The sequence below is a fragment of the Gymnoscopelus braueri genome, assembly GCF_963280865.1.
Source record: "Gymnoscopelus braueri genome assembly, chromosome: 13".
NCBI classification, from domain to species: Eukaryota; Metazoa; Chordata; class Actinopteri; order Myctophiformes; family Myctophidae; genus Gymnoscopelus; species Gymnoscopelus braueri.
Genome location: NC_137615.1, coordinates 21730535 through 21751670, shown reverse-complemented (window position 1 = coordinate 21751670; position 21136 = coordinate 21730535). Strand labels below are relative to the sequence as shown.

The 21136-nt window shown below is 43.2% G+C and overlaps 2 protein-coding genes across 2 annotated transcripts in view; both read right to left on the bottom strand.

Annotated features, from left to right (window-relative positions):
* rab5c (RAB5C, member RAS oncogene family) overlaps positions 1-21136 on the bottom strand; it is a 202375-nt gene that overhangs the window by 120021 nt on the left and 61218 nt on the right. The gene's annotated exons all lie outside the window — the stretch shown is intronic.
* The window catches only part of znf385c (zinc finger protein 385C), a 164680-nt gene that overhangs the window by 142412 nt on the left and 1132 nt on the right, over positions 1-21136 (bottom strand). The window lies entirely within an intron of this gene.

The following is a 21136-nucleotide window of genomic DNA, read 5'->3' as shown; positions in this document are numbered from 1 at the left end:
TGTTTCACACTTTTTTGCCTAATTCAGATTTATTCCTTTCTTCCCTCTGACCCCGTTTCTGTCTCTGTCTCTCTTCTTCTTCTTCTCTCTCACACACACAAAAACACACTCTCAATCTATATTTAAGCATTTGTCAGTCTACTGTCTCACACTAACCCGCGGACATTCCACCTATAACACAAACGAATAACAACTTCTGCAAACGTGAAAGAACACACTTTGAGCCTTTTTATTAATAAAGGTGCTAAAAGACAAAAGATAACTTCTCCAAAGTTGACTACTGCAGCTTTAAAAGACTGACATTAGAGTTGATATAAGAGAGCTATATTGTTTTTGGTTTATTATCAGATTTAATCTTGAATGAATTACTTAAAGCTACAGTAGGGTAAGTGATATTTTTTTGTTAAAACAAAAAGGTTTTTGTTAAAAGGTTAAAGCACTATATTCTGATCGTAATCATTTCGATAGAGTGTTTGTTCTGTAACAGGAGTCTCCCTATCTCTCCAGCTCTTTAATAAACAGAAAATCCAATTGCACTTGTTTAATCTGTATCCTGCCTGGTTGGATAAAATTGGTATCCTGACCTGAAAATGCATTTTCTGTTTAATAAAGAGCTGGAGAGACATGGAGACTCCTATTACTGAACAAACACTCTATAGCAATGAGTATCAGAATATTGAGCTATTTAACACCTATTTTAACCAATGTAAATCACTTACCCAACCTTTAAAATTTACTTGAGTAATTTACGTGTAAAAATATTTTGCTTTACATTTCAAATAGCCTTTTTGATAGCACTACATACCTTAATGGTGTAATTTATCTATTTGTATTTTATTTAAATTAATAAATAATTCATTTTTCCCATTAGACAAATATAATTCGATGGTCATGGTCTTGATTATTAAAAAATGTTCCTGCTTTGGTTTCGGTGTTACTGTAACTGGAAGATGTACTGTAGTAACATTGAAATGTCTGTCATGTCTCATTAGCACCTTAATAAATTAAAAGGCTCGAAGTAGTCAGGGCTGCACCTGTTCTTTCACGTTTGCTGCGGCTGTGTCCTGCTCCTGTGATGCACCGGACCTGCCTTAACTTGGCCGAGGCGCGGTAGAATTACCTTTCTTATGGAATACCACCTTCTGATTCCAATAGGTAAGGTTGGCGGGTTGCTGACCAGTGTTGCCAGATTCTGTGAGAGAAACAAGCAACCAGGTCTAGGAAAACCAGCCCAAAAGAAGCGACTATGGGCCACATGAGCACTTTAACATATACATCAGCTATTTGAAAATAGCAGATCTACAAGCTGCGACGCGTTGTGAGCTTGTAGATCTGCTATTTTCAAATAGAATATTGCGGGGAAATTATAATAAGCAGATCTGGCAACCCTGTTGCTGACTGGTCTACAAACCAATGTAGGGGTCTTAGAGACAGACGGACCAGAAGGCTGGGGGAAAAGGAACCACCCTCCCAAGAACTGCTGAAACAGCACGGTATAGTAGGGGGTACTAAGCACAAAAAATTGCCAAATCGTTACGCGGCGGATAAAAGCATGAAATTTGATACAGATGTCCCTTGGGTCATCCTAAAACATCCTAGAAGGGGTGCCCAAAAAAATCTTAAACAGGAAGTGACTTATGGACAAAATTCAAAATGGCCACCTAAACTGTTGACCGTTGACTCAAAAGACACCAAAAGAATCTCCAAAAAGCATAAAATTTGGCACATATGTCCCTTGGGTCATCCTAAGACATCCTAGAAGGGGTGCCCAAAGGAATCTGAAACAGGAAGTGAGTTATTGACTAAATTGAAAATGGCCGCCTAGTGTTGTCGATTGACTCAAAAGACAACTAAAGAATCTCATAAAAGCATACAATTTGGCACACATGTCTTTTTGGTCATCCTAAGACATCCTAGAAGGGGTGCCCAAAGAAATCTTAAGCAGGCACTGAGTTATTGACAAAATTGAAAATGGCCGCCTACAGTGTTATCTATTGACTCAAAAGACAACTAAAGAATCTCATAAAAGCATACAATTTGGCATACATGTCCCTTGGGTCATCCCAAGACATCCCAGAAGGGGTGCCCAAAAAAATCTTAAACAGGAAGTGAGTCATTGACAAAATTGAAAATGACCGCCTACAGTGTTGTCGATTGACTCAAAAGACAACTAAAGAATCTCATAATGGCATACATGTCCCTTGGGTCATCCTAAGACATCCTAGAAGGGGTGCCTGAAATTATCTTAAACAGGAAGTGAGTTATTGACTAAATTGAAAATGGCTGTGTACAGTCTTGACAGATGATGCAAAAGACACTCACAAAAAATTATCTCATAAAAGCATGAAATTTGGTACAAATGTCCCTTGGGTGATCTGAATGCATCCTAAGGGGTGCCAAAAAAAGTTTGAATAGTCTCTCAATGGAAAACACTCCTCCCACACGGGCTGCACTGCTACAATATTCAAATCGAGCAGCCAATCTAGCATTTGGTCCAGAAGCCTGAAAGCTATGCAATCTCTACCATCTCCTGACAAATAAATTAAAGTCGCTGATTCGTGGACACCTTTATGGACACTCTTGCCAGAGGCTGCTTAAGTTTGTAGAGAACTCAAGTGTGGCTGCAAAGCTGAGCCCTTCTGTTCGAGAAAGTGTAGATGCCGGGATGCTGGGTTACCTATTATGCCAATGTGCTGGTAATTGCGAAATGGCACACATGAATACATGTAGTTACTAAACACTAATCACAAAAAAACAGTAATGATCAAGAAGAAAATACATGAGAAGATAGAGTGTAAAACCAGCAAGAAGATGTAGAGTGCAAAATAAATAAGAGAGTAAAATAAGAATATGCAGAGTAAGATAAGATGCAGAGTAAAATAAATGAGAATATGCAGAGAGTTAGATAAATAAAGAAGATTCAAAGAGTACAATAAAAAAATTATGCAGAAAGTAAAATAAATAAGTGATGTAGAAATGAAAACAGAAGGTAGACTACAAAATACGGCAAGTTATGCACTGCATAACCTGTTGTATTGAGTCTGCATAATATGCAGACTGCCATGGTCAACTGTTTAAACAGCCATTTAGAATTTCTTCAACATGGTCCCTTCCTAAAAAGTTTAATAAACAAGCAAACAAATAAATAACCCCTTCTAGGATATATTAAGAAGCACTGAATGTACGTACCAAATTATACACTTTTATGACGTCCCCTTATGTTTTCTTTTGTGTCAACTGCTTTTAGGCGGTCACTTCCTGTTTAAAACCTTTTTGGGCACCCCTTGTAGGATGCGTTCAGATCACCCAAGGGACATTTGTACCACATTTCATGCTTTTATGAGATTCTGTAGGTATCTTGCATCATCTTTCAACACTGTAGGCGGCCATTTTCAATTTAGTCAATAACTCACTTCCTGTTTCAGATTATTTTTGGCACCCCTTCTAGGATGTGTTAGGATGACCCAAGGGACATATGTGCCAAATTGTATACTTTTTGGAGATTCTATAGGCTTTTTGAGTCAATCGCTAACACTGTAGGCGGCCATTTTCAATTTAGTCAATAACTCACTTCCTGTTGAAGACTTTTTTGGGCACCCCTTCTAGGATGTCTTAGGATGACCCAAGGGACATGTGTGACACATTTTATACTTTTTGGAGATTCTTTAGTTGTCTTTTGAGTCAATCGACAACACTAGGCGGCCATTTTCAATTTGGTCAATAACTCACTTCCTGTTTCAGATTTTTTTGGGCTCCCCTTCTAGGATGTCTTAGGATGACCCAAAGGACATGTGTGCCACATTTTATGCTTTTTGGAGATTATTTTGGTGTCTTTTGAGTCAACGGTCAACAGTTTAGGTGGCCATTTTGGATTTTGTCCATAACTCACTTCCTGTTTAAGATTTTTTTGGGCACCCCTTCTAGGATGTTTTAGGATGACCCAAGGGACATCTGTATCAAATTTCATGCTTTTATCCGCCGCGTAACGATTTTTCACTTAGTACCCCCTACTAGTAAGCAGAGTGATAGGGACAGCTTCGTACCGCAACGAAGACAAAATGACGAGCGAGACAAATCAATTTAGTGGAGCATTCAGTGGTTTATGCCCCCACCCTGTGTTGCTGTGCCCTACAGTACAAAGCGTTCTGCATTATAAATACGGCCTTCGTGCAATCGCAAGCACCCCTTCCCCCTTTTGTTTTCACTCTCTCTCATGTATGTGCGTTGTTTATTCTCTCTAATGACTCTCTCTCTCTCTCTCCTCTCTAATGACTCTCTCTCGCTCTCTCTCCGATGAGTGAGAGAGCAGGAGGGTACCAAGATATGTGTGTCGGTACCGTGCCTCATTTCCTCTTCTAATGGAGACATGAGAACATGGGCAGAAATAGTGGGCTGTGGGGTGTGTGCGTGTGTGTCATTGAGAGAGGGAGGGTAACAGACAGATGCTAAAAAATAAGACTTTAAGATTGAGTGACAAAATTGTGTGCGAGCCTGATGGCCACTGGAGAATAAATTAGCATTAAAACAGGCAGACAGCGAATGATGTGCATTTCCATAATGCACATAATACTTACAAGGTGTTGCAACAGGTAGATTTTCGGCAAAAATATTAGGAGTAGATGGCCTAAAGGAGCGGAACAAGTATACTGTAGGCACATGGGGCACTAAGTGGTTAACACAGACAACCCTTTCCTCTCCTCCTCCTCAGATGATAAAAGCTTTCTGAATCATCCATTTTTGCACGCACAGAAATGGTAGGACTTTCTATCGCATGTTGTCCATGTGAACGAACGCTTGTGTTTGCGCATCTGTGTACTTTGGTGGTGGGAAGTCGAGCGCCCGCTCGCCTGCTCAATAGCCAAAAGAGTGGGAGAGGCCTGCTCTCCGTCCCCATGACAATGCTGTGCCTGCTCTCCGATGTGAGCGCCTATTCTACCTATTCAAATCATTAGGCAGCCGGCCACCAGTATCACACTGTGCATAACAAGTGATTACACTCAACATGGATATCGGATATCCTAAAAAGCAAAAAAAAACAACAACAACAAACACCTGAACCGTGTTTGTGAACAAACTGACAACATCCAGAGACAATGTGAGAATGAGCTTGAGGCTGTTGAAGCGTGTACATGGCAGCTGCAGTGAGTACAGCAGAAAAAGACATCAAACTGCGGCACCACAATGCTGGGTCTGCAGCCCTGCCGGTGGTGCAACTGTATCACCCAGCTGCAGGAGGTGATTTGGACCTGGGAGCGTCCCTCTTTGCTCTCCATCTGGTACTGCGGTGCTGGGAATGGATCCAGTGTGTGTGTGTGTGTGTGTGTATGTGTGTGTGTGTGTGTGTGTGTGTGTGTGTGTGTGTGTGTGTGTGTGTGTGTGTGTGTGTGTGTGTGTGTGTGTGTGTGTGTGTGTGTGTGTGTGTGTGTGTGTGTGTGTGTGTGTGTGTGTGTGTGTGTGTGTGTGCAGCAGCTGACTGTAGCATGCCAGGCCCCTGCAGGCTGGCACCGCTCCGCGCAAACGCTAATGTTAACATTAACGGCCATCAGGGGAACCGGGGTCCGTGGCCCAACACTGCTGAACAGGCCAGAGGCTTGGTGTGGGTACATGGAACATGAGGCACTGTCTGTCTGTCTGCCTGTGTGTGTGTGTGTGTGTGTGTGTGTGTGTGTGTGTGTGTGTGTGTGTGTGTGTGTGTGTGTGTGTGTGTGTGTGTGTGTGTGTGTGTGTGTGTGTGTGTGTGTGTGTGTGTGTGTGTGTGTGTGTGTGTGTGTGTGTGTGTGTGTGTGTGTGTGTGCGTCTGTGCGTGCGTGCGTGCGTTCTGGTTTAACTACAAGGATAGTAAAAGCAGAAAAGCTTGACCTTGTGGAGACATGTTTGAGGTCCCCATGAGGAAAAGGGACATTTTCATGGCTAAGAAAGTTTTTTAGAGCTAAGATTTAGGTTGGGGTCAGGGTTATGATTAGACATTTGGGGGTTAGGTTTAATTGTTGTGGTTAGTGTCAGAGTAGGGTTGGGCAAAATAAGGCCAAAAAACAAAAAAAAAGCTAAAAATAGCATTTTGAATAGAAATTTCCCCACAGACATAGGGACTTCAGGAAGAACAGGCGGGGGGTTTGGGCTGTGGGTAAAGCTGTGGGTAAGGGAATGAAGGAAGGAAGGGCGTTGTTCAGTCACTGAACTCAGAAACAAACTGTGTACAACAAGCAGACTCTAAAGTCTCCTCACCAGCATCCTCTGCTCAGGCATGTGTTGGCAAGTGTTGAACAGTGGGACGTTTCCGGAACAAAATCTACAGTGTTTCAGCATCCAATTAGGTTTTTTGTTCTACTGTAAATGGCTGTGCTTTTTTCTCGGTCTTAAACGGCTCTCCTCTGCACTTCTTTAATTGCGGTTGACATTTAAATGAAGTAGTTAATCTGTGCCAAGGACAGAGTATGCCGTGTTAACAATTACAACGCTGTTTAATGGGGCATGTCAAAGCTATTTTCAGTGCATGTTGTGGGAGAGAGAATAGGGCATATACTCGATTAGTCAGAAACCAGAGCGTTTTCCTGAAGTGGGCCAAGGTCAGAACTGTTCCTCTGTATTTGGGCTAGGTACCTTGACATCTACACACTTCAAACCCCTGACTGAAGTCATCTGCATAAACGCCAACATGGGAGGAGGTGTTTAGCATACAGAAAGTGGCCATCGAGGATGCACTGTACTTTATGTAATGCTCTCGGGGTGTGCGGAGAAGCAGCATGTGACAGGCATAGCAAAGCACTTGAGGAGTACCTCAAGGACCAGTGCTCCTGTCTCTCTAAAAGACAGGCTTCCTCTCCCTCCCTCCCCCCCTCTGTCTCTCTCTCTCTCTCTCTGTCTCACTCTCCATCTTTCTCTATTTCTCTCTCAACCTCTCTGGCATGTCCAGATGGGCTCACTGACTTTGAGACCAGAAGCTTAGATGCGCATCAGCTGGAGCTCTGCGTTCGGGAGAGGACTCCGCAGTCAGAGCACAGAGTGAAACACATGGAGTCAAGCAGGAGGCGCTGAACTATGGCCATGCGGCCATGTGTAGAGTACCTATGATGGGTTAGGTGGCAGGCAAGGAGGCATGGGTGGAGTAGAAAAGGGCTGTGTGTAAAAGCAGCCCTGAGGAGGAAGCTAAATACAGAGCTCCTATGTGTGTCCTTGCCTGCTGTCCTGTCGGTCTGCCCTAACCCCCTCCAAAGGCTCCAGTGTACCCCTACGTCCTGGGCCAGGAAGGAAAACAGGGACACTCTCTGTGCTCCAGCCACGTTGCCTCCCTGCCAGCACCCTCCAATGTGTGCTTTAGGGGTTAGATGTGGACGCAGGTGGGTGGGGTCAAGGGTGGGGGGGGGGGGGGGGGGGGGGCGGTTGTGTGTTCATGTGCCATGAGGTGTTTACAGTATGGGAGGAGGGCTGTGAAGTGGGTACATCAATGACTGGGCACAGTGTTAACAAGTCCGTTACAGTCGCTGATTCTCGAACTCTCTAAGACTATATTGTGTGAGTGTGTGTGTGTGTGCATGCGCATTGATGTGTAAGTAAAAAAGAAGGAGGTGACCGTTACCTCTTGGGGCCTGGTGTTTCTTCCTGTGTACAATGCAGTGTGCACAAGGCTCACCATGTAAAAACATTTGCGCATGCCTGCAGCTACAGTTGCTTGTTCTCTCTCTCTCAATACAGATTTCTAGCTATTGATTTCCTACAGACCTCCATGATTCAACCTGGGATTAAAAGAGAAGAGCAGCTGTTTCCTTTCCCTCCCTGTTTCTTTGAAGTCACTGAGGCGTTACAGAGCTGCACTTTCAGTAGCAGGTAGTCAGACACGATACAAAGGAGAAAGTTATCTAAAACCTTGGGGGACCAGCTATTTGTGCCAATTTTCCATTTATGTCACAATTAGAAGTAAATGAATACATACAGAAATAAAATAGTTGTGCCAAGTAATGTACACCTGACATATTTATCATATCATACTGTATACCGTATGTAAAAAGATGACATAATAACTACTCAATTGTTGAACAAGACATGTACAACACAAAAGGCTGTTCTCCAAACCATTTGCTATATGGAGATTTTCCCATGTAATCTGAAAACTATTTAAAAAATACTTTTCAGTTGATTTAAAAGTAGATTTTACTCATGGTCCTAAGCATACATCACGGCAGACTATTATGTCCTTTAAATAATAGCCTGATTTCATTAAGCTATCTTATCTTCCACATTACAAACTAAAAACCTTTCAACCATAAATGCAGAATTTCAGAGAGCCTTTCAAAGCCAATGCCACACAGTACAATTCTGTTAATTTAACACTATTTAAAAATGTCACTCTCAGAGTTAAAGCAGCACTATGTAGTTTGGGGTATCAGTGGCCACTTTGGACACAAATAACATGGCGGCCTTTGACTTCATTACCCAAGAGTCTCTGCAGGCATGTCCGGCGAGGACGCGCTGTGATTGGCCAGTCTTCGCTTTGACTGGCAGTTCTGCCTTGGTGCCTTGGCAAATGCCGGGATGAAACTCATGGTCTCCCCTATACATAGTGATACAGTCAAGCCCCTAGCAGGGACCCCCCTGAGTCTAAAACATCTATGAAAGGATGATTGTTATTGCTTAAACATATAACTTTATAATTTTGTGGGACATAATATGCTATATAATTGTTAAAAAATGACATAGTGCTGCTATAAATGAACACTCTGGATTTTACTGTGCATGTTCTCGACAGCACACCATTTCTCTCAAGTAAACGCTTGTGGGCTGATTGCAGACAGCAGACATGCCATGATTCTTTTCTCTTTCTGTTCATCTCTGACAGCAGCAGGCATGTTACGATCGTTAGCCCAGCCCCAGCAATACCTGTTATTGTCAGTGAACACACTCCCAGGAGCAGAGCACTTGGCCAAGTAGAAATATGGCCCTTCTCCTTCAAGTCAAACCGCCCTCTAATGCGGTATAAGTGAAGCACGGGTTCAACTATTAGTGGCTCATCCATTGTATGCAACCTTGTTTGAATCAGACTGGCAGACCAACAAAGAAACAGAGTTTGGCTTCAGTTCAGCTCTCGGTGGTGCAGTGAATCACTGAGGAAAAAAACCCCAGTCTGTCCAATTCAGCAGAGTAGAGCAAAGTGGCTTTATAAGAACCTAGGCTAACCTGCCGAGAAACTACACAATTGAGAGGAAGAGACCGAATCAATGCTGTTACCAAACAGAAGTGATGGACTGGATCGGTGACTCAACGCGTGCGTCAGCTGTGTCCAACTTTAGAGTTGACGTCACGGTCACTGCGGGCTGAGAGGAACTCGAGACTGGAGCTAATGTGGGATCTTGACAAGCAGAGAGGAGGCTAATAGGTCTCCTCATCCACTACCAGCCCACCAGTCTTGACACAGATGATAAGACGCTCAGAGCAGAGGTACAGCACAACACCCACACACTCTAAACACAACGCAAGAAATAAAAAAAACACCTCAGCCATTAACGAACACAGCGACAGATGCTGCAGAAAGCAAGAGAGACGGGGAGATGGAGGCCTTATGACGACACACCGCCACTGTGAATAGAACAGCGGCTCACCAGCATGGAGCCTACACATTGACACTCTATCAGGGCAGATTACCCTTCATGTGTGAAGAGGGCGATAATCAGGCTTCGAATCAAAGGCCAGCCAGTCACTGGTAGGTTGCTAAACCCCCCCGATTCATACTTCATCGCACGGCGGTGTTGCGCGTAGAAAACAGCAGTATCCGTGACACGTTGTGAGCTAGTAGGTCTGCTATTTTTGGTGCGCGACACCGTCGTGTGACTGAGCATTAATTAGGCTTAAGCGCCCCCACTCCAATCTACAGATATGGCAGGTGGGGAAGAAAAGATCTGTCGGATGATATGAACGAATCTACAGGTCTGAGTCAGAGGCTATGTCAGTATAGCTGCATAAATGGCCCACGTCTCAGCTAGCCTGGTAAACCCTCCCTCCGGAAATCTCAATTCCATTTCATTTCAGGAGTGAGTCTGGCCTGATCCGCCTGTCTGCAATATTGGCTGTGCTGGAGTTGGGCGGGAGTAATACCGTTGACTGACAACCCCTTCAGCCAATGATAATTTTTCCCCTTCAGCCAATCAGCAGTTCACCAGTCTTAATGTGACGCGACGGGACTTTTGAGACAGCCATACCCAAAATGGGTTGCCTTTTTCGGGTACAATGGTGTCACTGCCCGCCCCTACCGGTTCTCTAATTTTTTTTTTAAAAATAGGCTTTGTCATGATTAATTGACCACATATATGAAGTTAAACAACTAAATTCTATCCAAACGATATCTTATAAGTAAATTCCGTGCCTCAAAATAGAAGTTAGAGAGCTTTTTGAAGTAAAAAAATAGCGGAGAAAACTGCCCACAGAAAAAGATGGCTGCCGTTCGTGTTTTGGGCTCACTCGAACTCGCCACCTGATTGGCCAACTGTCGCTGTCAATCACAGAACGATGTGCGACGACGCTGATAGGCGCGTCCGTTTGGCATACACAGCCAATATTGCAGAGAGGCGGTTCATGCCAGACTCACTCCAGGAATCAAATAGAAATTAGATTTCCGGAGGGAGGGTTTACCAGGCTACGTCTCAGCATCATCAACACTTATCAGGGTGTCATCTTTATTTATACTAGAGCGGTTGGGCGCCGGTCTACATGGGAACGATGCAAGTTGGAAATACATGCCTCACTCAGTTATGCAATACCCATTGTATGCGTTGACACTTGACAGAGTACCTGTTGTACCTATGTCCGTCTCTTTTATGCCCATATACAGTACCTGTATGGAGATTTCTGTATCTGTCTGTCTTTCTGCGTGTGTCCTTTTATGCCCATATATGGAGATCCCTGATGTCATCGGTATATGCCCACATATGGGCCCATATATGGGCATATCGGTTGGATCTGCGGTTCTGGACAACCGGGTCTCCATATACTGTATGCTGATATATGGTCGGTCGGATCGGCGGTTCTGGACAACCACCTATCTGACCGACTCGACACTGGGCACAGCACTCCCTTGGCTCGTCGGCGAAGAGTGCACCGAGTTTGAATTCGGTCGGTCGTACGATTCTCGAGTTACGTGAACTACAGACGGGCGTACAGGCGCACAAACAGGCTTTTTGTACATTTATTGTAAGATAGTACAGATAGTTAAAAACGACAGGAGTTGACCCAAAGTGCTTTCCAATGGAATCGACATGATGCAACACGCTAGCCATAACAAATCCTAATCCACAAAAGCAAGTTTAAAACACATAAATCACAGGAGACCTGGCTGACCACACCCACCGATATCCAGGCCTCCTGCTCTGCTCACAGCCGCCATGGCTCAATAAACTGTCACATACGGAGACACAGAGAGGGAGTGCGCGTGAGATCTGGCTACCTAGACGGCGGCGCTAACCGTGATCGACATGCATTAGATGACTTTCTAGCCGGATCAATGAGAGATAGAGGTGCGGTGGGTTGTGGGGGGGGCGGGTGCCTCCTGTGGGCTGGAATTGCTCCGATAGCTGATATCTGCAACTGTGGGAGGCAGGGGTCATCGGTTTTGCAGCAGATAAAACAGAAATTCCACCCAAACGCAAAATGTATACAGGCAGACAACTATTCACATGCAGGCACAAATAAGCGCATGCACACCATTATGTCATCTGGTTGAGGTCAGAGACTCTCTCATGTTCTCAGGCTCTCTCCTGCTTCGCCCACATCAAACAACTAGAGACTTGAACACACTACATTACTCTTCAGGCATGGGCGATATTGAGAACGTGGATACCATTCAAAGTAATAGGGCGACAGGAAAGAACAGGCCGGCCGCGTCCATTGAGTTCAATGGAGAAGTGGCGCCATGTTATATTCGATTCCTCAAGCTATATAGAGTGGGAAGAGGTGGTATCTAAAATGATTGTTTTCCGGGTTGTCAACTGTCAAATAACTGTCTGTTGGGTCTTTAAAGATAGAATCAAAGTAGTCATTTTGCAGGACTTGATTCATTTAGCTGTTGGACAACAGTAATGTAGGGGAAACAACGTTAAACAGATTTGATAGCCTGGTCTGTTCTTTAGCTTACTTAATTTCAAAGCCCTATCTGTAGCGCCAGAGAAAGGAAAGTGAAGAAGCAACAATAAATGAAAGTGATTAGGAATAAAAGCTCAAATCCACTCACAGAATATTTCTCTTGTCATTTTAGTTACAAGTCAAAGCATACTGACATCTCACAATCACAAGCCCATGAAAATAACCCTGTCTCTCAAAACAAATTCATAAACACACAAAACCATGTGAACCAAATCATTAACTGTTACGTACAATAATACAATGTGCAAAACGTACAAATATAATACAAAATGATGTGTTCATTTCAGGGTAATGATGTTCAAATGAAAACACAAACATGTATGCATCTGTGCGGTACAGCTGATTGGCTATTGATTGTATTTTTAGAGATGTACAGTACAGAGAACATGGCCATTAAGAAAACAACAACCATGTTGTAAAAAAACCATCTCCATTACTTAAATATGAATGCAGCGTTCTGTAAGTTAGGCATAATGTTTGTTTATTTATTTAAAAACAAAAATGTATTTAGTAATAATAAAAACAGCCGTGGCAAGTTTGTTAAAATCAACATTTCATATGTGATAGATTGTAACATCTATGGATTTATACTTTATATTAATAAAAACAAAACAGGTCTTTACTGTATTACATAATGCATCAATAGGAGAAAAAAGTAAATGTTGGACCACAGCCAAAGCCCCCAGCATGCATGGCGCGTGAATTTAGAATTTGCCCATTAGCAGATGACAGCTGCATTGTGGGTACCTGATTGATAGTATGCTTTTAGAATTATGTAAATAGAGTGCTCACTGAATGGAAAGAATTTGAAGTTCAGCCTCTTAAATATATTTTAGTATATTTCAGTTATTTTTTTGGCCACCTGAGGCCTAACAATGAAGCATTAATGTGAGTGCATTAAGTTTCACCTCTGCATTGCCAAGGACTTTACAATACGGAACTTTTTCAAATTGTTTTGTGTGCGTGTGCGTGTGTGTGCGTGTGCGTGTGCGTGTGTGTGTGTGTGTGTGTGTGTGTGTGTGTGTGTGTCTGTCAATAAAGCCATGAAGTGTCCTTCAGACTGTTGCCCTTGATGCTGTGGAAAACCTTCCTCACTAAATGCCTCCATTAACCACAGGAACCCTAGCGTCCCATTTCTGGGCATATCAGCGAACATTCTGCAAAAAATAGCAGCTTGAAGATTGGCTATTTTCGGTGAAGAGATTTGGTGTAGAGGCAAAACGAAGGAGGGGACAGAGTACAGACCCCTGGGGGCCCTTGGTCAACTATAGGGTTAAACCCCAGCATCTGAATTCTGCATGGGGAAAACTCTCGCAGAAAATGGCAAATCTACAATCCACAAGCTCACACGACGTGTTGTGAACACACACACACACACACACACACACACACACACACACACACACACACACACACACACACACACACACACACACACACACACACACACACACACACACACACACACGCAGGTATGCATGAAAACCATCTTTAACATGGAATTCAGATCAAATAATTTTTATTCCTCACTCTTCCGGCAGCGTAGCGAATGGGGCGGTCAACAAAGTCACCTATTTAGTGTTTGTTGTTCCTGTACAGAGGGGCAGTGGAGTTCTACCTGGCCTTACACACTGAGCCACTGTTCAGCCCCACAAAACCAACAGCTCGGGAGCATAGACACGCCACTGTGTGTTCATGTGTTTGTGTTAGTGAACGTTCAGTTTGAACAGTGAGGCTACTGTGTGTTTGAGTCATTACTACTTCAGAGCGTGTGTGTGCGCGTGCGTGCGTGCGTGTGCGCGCACGTGTGCGTGTGTGCGCGCACGTGTGTGTGTGTGTGTGTGTGTGTGTGTGTGTGTGTGTGTGTGTGTGTGTGTGTGTGTGTGTGTGTGTGCGTGTGTGTGTGTGTGTGTGTGTGTGTGCGTGTCCTTGGATCATGGCAATGTGGTGGTAAATGCCTGGCACTATCAATTAATTAGGGTAATGATCTCATAACGAGGAATGAGAATGGTGGACTGGGATCAAAAACAAAGCTCAACAACGAGGCATGAGCGTGTCATTGATGGTGGAGCGTGCCCTCTGCTACTGTGGTTGACAAGGCAGCCCTCAATACCACCCGTCTCAATGCCAGATTGCCTAATGATAGGGCTTAGAGCAGGAGAGGGCCGAGGTGTAGAAGTCAACATGAGAGCTAGTGAAGGTTAGAATTTATAGCGAGAAAAAGAGAGAGAGAGTGTTTGGGGTGTAGAAAGACGAGTGAAACCTAAGCCCCCCCCCCCCCCGCCCCAGGTTATCAGTGTCAGTCCGCTTGCACCCCACAGAGGAAGAGCAGCCAGCCTCCGCTGCATCTGTCCCAAGCCTGATGCACCTCCTGCCGGGCATGCCAGTCAGCCAGGCAGGGGGTTTGGTTGGCTCTCAACTGGAAAAGGGCAGCCTGCATGCCCCGAGGCAAGCTCCATGCAGCTGTCAAAAAACTCTGACACTCCCTCTGGCCTTTCCCTGGACCCCCACTCCTTTCTCTATACCACCTCTAGCCTGGTTCCCTGCCACTGGACCCACAGGGCACCGGCCCGGGCCGGCTGTGGAACTCATGGGGAGAAGAAGGAGCACCTCTTCATTTCACGTCAAACTTCTGAGTTTGCCTGGTAAAGTACGGGGTGACCAAATGTCCCAATTTTGACCATTTTGACCACCACAGTATTTTTGTCCTGCAACATGAGAGAAATGTCCGCTTATGAATTCAAAATGAATGTCACAATCATCTGTCTATGTCTCTCCTCTCCAGCCACATCTGTATTTGTGTCTCTCTGTGGCTCTCTCTCTCCTCTCCAACCACATTTCATTCATAATCTGTATCAGAATCTGATTTATTGTCACATCACAGGTTTACAGGTGTAAAGAAGTGGGTGAAATTCAAGGTCCGTTATTTGCAGGAAAGGGAAGAAGAATAGCGATAAAATAAAATAAATATATACAAATAAACATATAGCATAACAGGTATGCACATTCGACTCCCAACACCTGCTATTCTCCACTTGTCCAAGAGATAACTTTCACGTTTACCTGACTGCCTCACCCACGTACTGTTTCCACTTTTTTAACATCAGCCCGGTAGTCACCACAGAGCTTCTTTACCTGCACCTCATTCCATAATCAAGCCCTCGCTACTTACACCAGTTTACTTCTTCTCTTCCCTGCCAGATTGTCAATGTTACTCAGTGTTTCATGTCTCGACTTTGCATTCCTTTTCCCATCTTTCTGATTTCCCCTGGAATGGGAAATGTCCCATCCCTGGAACCTCTTCTGCCGACCTTCCCTGCGTGCTTTTGGCCTGTCCTTGGATTACTGTACCTTCTGTTGTTTATTAAATCTATTGAATTTGACCTGCTTAGCCTCAGAAGTCTGCATTTGGGTCCTTCTCTGTTAACACCCTTAACACCCCTCTGAAAATATTTATACATTAATTGTCCAAAAGAACAGGGAAAACTGTTGCGCCCTTCTTTGTCCTTTGGTCACGGTTGACTGCAGGTGCGGTGGTCTCAAAAACATAAAGGAAAACTGGCAGAAAAAGACTCGCTCGCTGCATAAAAATTAAAGAAAACTCCCTAGACAGACTTAAGAAAATATAATTTCTTTATTTTAAATGCTCATAATGTGCTCTGTGCTCATAGTGAGGGGTGAATTAAAAAAAAGCTAACGTTTCGGTCCTGGGACCTTCGTCAGTGCTATATAGTTTTCCTTATTTTTTATGCAGCGAGCAAGCCTTTTAAAAACAAAAATTTTGTAAAATATGTGGTGCTTTTGTTTGACTTCCTGAATAGCCTTTTCTATTATTTGTCTTACCTTTTTAGAATGCCACCACAACAAGTTAGAGAGAAAAAGAGAGGACATGTTCATGTCCTAATAAGGGTCAGTGCATTAATAATTTAGTTCCACTGGGATTTACATAGGTCAGTGACTATTATGTGAGGGCCTCTCGGTAAAAATGTAAAATTATGTTAATAAAAAAATTGTACACATGTCTACCTGGTATAAGGTTTGCAGGGTTGCCTGCACGCTCTGCACATGAGTCACAATTATAATATCTGACAGTGCTCGGTTGCTGTTGAATTCTAAATAACTCTAATCTAATCTAATCTACTGTAGAACTTGAATAGCCTAGACAGTTTATAATAAAACATAACATTTAAAAATACCATCTGAATGAGCATATTATTTGTTTTGACACATTTCAGTCTTATCTTTCTCAACTGCTTAATTAATCAGTGTATCATCTACTATAGTGATCAGTGCTGATCGGTGTCAACCTTTATTTCAGCAAGCAAGTTAATTAACCACTCAAACCTTAAACTTTGTTGTACAGCTCAGCTATTTTCACTGAAAGTTCACCAAAGTTCATTCCTTTTTGTCAAATGTTCACCATACTGACATGCTAAGAAATTCTTATTTATAATAAACCTGGCAAAAGTCCTCCTGTGTTAGCATCATAATAATGAAATAAGAAAAAAAAAAGGGATTTAAAGACGAAATGGAACTTCTTTTGCATTGCACTGAGCCTGAAATACTGAAATGTAGCCCTCCTCTGGCATTTAGAAAACATTGTTAGGCTTTACTGTTATTGTAAGAGCAGCCTATATTTCAATTAAGAAGTTTGAATAACCTGGAAACTACTCCTGCATTTTCCATTCGTATCATTACTTTTTATGATGTGTCCTGCCTCTGCATCAGTTGAATTTGAGCTGGGGCGAGTGCTATACAGCAGTGGTTCCCAAACTGGGGGCCGGGACCCCCAGGGGGTCCCCAAATTATTTTTTGGGGGGTCCCCAGATTATTACATTGTTTTCTCACTCAACAGTAAAAAACTAACATACAGTATAAGTGTATACAGGGTATCTGCACATTTCTTAAATTACAATTGAATGACTTTCACAACCTTTATAATCCCAAATTAGCCGAATTGTCAAATATTACGTAAGAAAGAGGCAAACATTATGAAAATAGTCGATCTACAAGCTCACAACCTTGCAGTGTGAGGCGTTGTGAGTTTGTAGTTTGGCTATTTTCACAATATTTATCTGTGGAACCAAGTCAAACTAAATGTAATGCCTACAATTCCAAGTCAGGGTGGGGGGTCCCCAGTTCAAATAATATCATTTTAGGGGGTCGCGGCCTGAAAAGTTTGGGAACCCTTGCTCTACAGGGCTGAAATATGACTTCAATATCAATCAATCACGATTAATTCAAACTTTTGATGAATGATTATTTAAACATATATATAGTGAAAATAGCAGATCTACAAGCTCACAATGAGACACAATGCGACCCATTGTGAGCTTGAAGATCGTCTATTTTTGCTATTTTTGTACGCCACCATTTTGATTTAGTCGATTATCTTTCATGTAGAATCATTGATATAAGAACATAATAAAATGTTCATAAAATATAACCTGCTTCTTGATTATTCAACTAATTTACATGAGCAAGATGAAGGTTATTGGTTCTAAATATCGGTTTCGATATTATTTTCGGTTGACTGCCCAGCCCTAGCTGGGGTGTGTGTTGCTCCATGTGAGCTATACCAGGTGGAGGATGACAGAGCTGTTCTGCGTAGATGTGACAGCGCGGTGACCTCCTCCTGTGCCCAGCTTCCCCCGGCTAATTGGGGTTTAACTGTGTGTTTGTGCTGGCAGCAGACGAAGCAACTGGCCATCACGTCATGGTTTTTGGGGCGAAACTTTTCATAGACGAGGGACTGAAGGTCACGGTGCTACTCTGGCCGTCTGCAACGTAGGCTGAAACCAAGGGCGACACAGATACACAGAGGGAGTGTGGTAGAAAGAGGGACAGAGAGAGAGAGAGATAAGAGATGAGGGGGGCAATGACCCATCCATAAATTGAATGTGTGGGCGTTTGCGTTCAAGCTGGGTGTGCTGTTGGTGAGCTAGATGGTCACCTTGGCCCGGCTGGTGATGATACTAAGGATAGCGAAGAAGGGAGACGAGGGCTCAATAGAAGGTCACTGCAGAACAGGGAAAGGGCACTCAAAACACCACACGAACAAAATCACAGTATGAAAATTAAAAGGTGTAGGGGGAACAATAGCAATGCAGCAGTCGAGCAGAGCAGAGTTGAACCCAGACAATACAGGCGGAGACATTAATTAAGACCGCTTATGAAACGACTGCATATTCACTCTCCAAAGGCTCTCTCAGCTAATTATGGTCTGAAAAATCCATATAGCCTACTGAAAGTCTATCCATAATAACACACACGCATATGCACGAGCATGTGTGCGCGCGCACGCACGCACGCACGCACGCACACGCACACACACACACACACACACACACACACACACACACACACACACACACACACACACACACGGTTTTTATGAAATATTCCTTCCTATGCTTAAAATATTCCAGACTGAAGGCCATATCATGTCATAGCTATGAGAAGCAATACAACTTGGGTGCGTTCATGTAAATGGTCTGCATTTATATGGTGCCTTTCTCCAAAGTACAATGTTCATTACATTCACACAAATGTACCCACAACTCATGGGTACATTTGTGTACCTACAACTCATTAACTACAACTCATTAACATGTTCCCTTAAACCATAAACCAACTGCAGAATGTACTGAGTTGCTTTTATAAGTACCAGTATGCATGTAACTAAATCATTTACAGTACTTTCTTTGCAGCATATGTGTTGAACACATTCTGCAATTTAGTGGTGGATATCCAGGCCTTCAAACTAAATCTTCTTGTAAATGATGATTATGGGGGCTGGCAATCATGTTTTCCCCCACTCGTCGTAGTTCTGTTCAATACGAAGTAAATGGGGCAAAAGTGCAGTAATACCCTAAAGGAACGCAAATACATATTAAAGTGAAATAGCTATAGACGTGGTGGTGTGGCCTGTGCGGCCGCAGGCATGGCGAGCAAATCTGAACGACTTGATCTACTTGGAGGGAGACCAGAGGAAGCTGGGGAGGCTCAGCGCTCAGGGGCCGAGGGAACTGTCAAGGCGCCACAAGGGAGGAGCACTGCTTCATTCTGGTTTGTTGCCATAATAAGACTGTCACCACTGCACACTGTAAAGCACTCAGCCTGTCACTAACAGTTTATGCACACCCCCATCAATATATGCGAGGTGGGATGTAGAGGGTTCCTCAAGCATGCTTTCTCTTTGTCTGTTTGTCTGTTTGTCTGTTTGTCTGTCTATCTGTCTACTCCCCTCCTTACTCACACACACACACACACACACACACCTTTATCTTGCTCACTTGTCTCCACTGCCTTCATTACGTACAGGAATGTGTTGATATTTACAGAGAAGTGGACTCTAATGCTACATTCTCACCGAATAACATTAACAATCTCCGTAAAGCTTCCATAAACAGTCCCTAAAAAGAACCGATCCATCTTCTGACTCCTGGAAATGACAGGATCTGTGGCTCCACACAGGGACCACTCCTGCTTAAAGTGTGGGGATATTAATGATTCTCTGTGAAATGTCCCCCTGTACTGACAAGTGTTTTGAGCACAAGCTGTGCACTCCCCATCATGATGCTGGGGCGTCTGTATTTCACCCCTGAGACCCTGAAGTATAGGGATTGACATGACTGTTAACCACTAACAACACAGAGCCACACAGACAGACGTGTGAGTCTCTTGGTGTGCTAAAATAAACAATTTAAACACAAGCAACCACATGGGAAATGAGAGATACGTCTGTATCTCTGTGTGTGTGTGTGTGTGTGTGTGTGTGTGTGTGTGTGTGTGTGTGTGTGTGTGTGTGTGTGTGTGTGTGTGTGTGTGTGTGTGTGTGTGTGTGTGTGTGTGTGTGTGTGTGTGTGTGTGTGTGTGTGTGTGTCTGAAGTACATCAAAAAAAGAAAATGAATGACGCTGGTTCCCAAGCAATAATATAGGAAAACAAGAATGTCCTAATTGCCAACAAACTTTTTGCACAATATTTAACAAGATAGATCTCAATTCTGTTTGCAGGGATGTCACTGCCCTCTGACCACCCATGTGCTATCCTAGATGTCTATAAACCACAGAAATCAACAGAAAGAGTCACACTCAGAAATAGTCGATTTAGTTGATTTAATTCTTCATAATTTATGTCCCAGAACGTTTCCGGTCATCCGACCATCATCAGTGTGGCCAACATCACACTGATGAATGCCAGATGTCTGAAAACGTTCTGCAACATGAACAATTAAATGATTAACAATTAAATCAAGTGGGATTACTGAGTGTGACCCTTTCTTTACAAAAATAGTTACAAGTTAGATCTCAGCAATAAAGCATGCAATGACATTCAATAGGAGAGCCAGCAAAAAGGTGGTATCCAAGATACAGTACATCCTGCACACAGCAAATACACTATTCCACTGTTCCAGAATCAAGCCGTTGACATTTCCCTTGATTAATCTTAGCTCTAGCTTGTTACAATACCACTCAGCAAAACAATAAAGAAACACAACAGAGACTGCATTTTGTGTAATATTGCCAACTGACAAACTTCTCCAGGACTGCATTGTTTTTTTCCAGGAAAATCTCAGGTTTAAGCAGCAACGTTATTTGTTGTAAAAGGAACACACTGCTGTTTGTACAGAATAGTTTACTGCATATGTTCTTCATAGTCCTTGGCAGTTTTTATTTTCTTTGTTTAAATCAGTCCACTCTCAAGACTGATCATGTCAAACTTCAGAAATTAATTTATAAGCATTAGGCGACAACATCTGTCATTTGTGGCCCAGTGGACCAAGACGGTATGTGTGCAGAATAATAACTGACCATCTTGTTGTGGCAAAACTTACCGAAAGTCTCACTTACGATGTATAAAAGTTTGCTCATTTTAGAGACTTGCGAACACTACTCAAACTTCTTCTAGTGATTTCTTAACGGGTGCACATAGACAGTCAAATGTCCTTCAGGTACTTTTATTAAATTGGCAAACTGTTTGCTTCCCATGCCAATTTAATAAAAGTA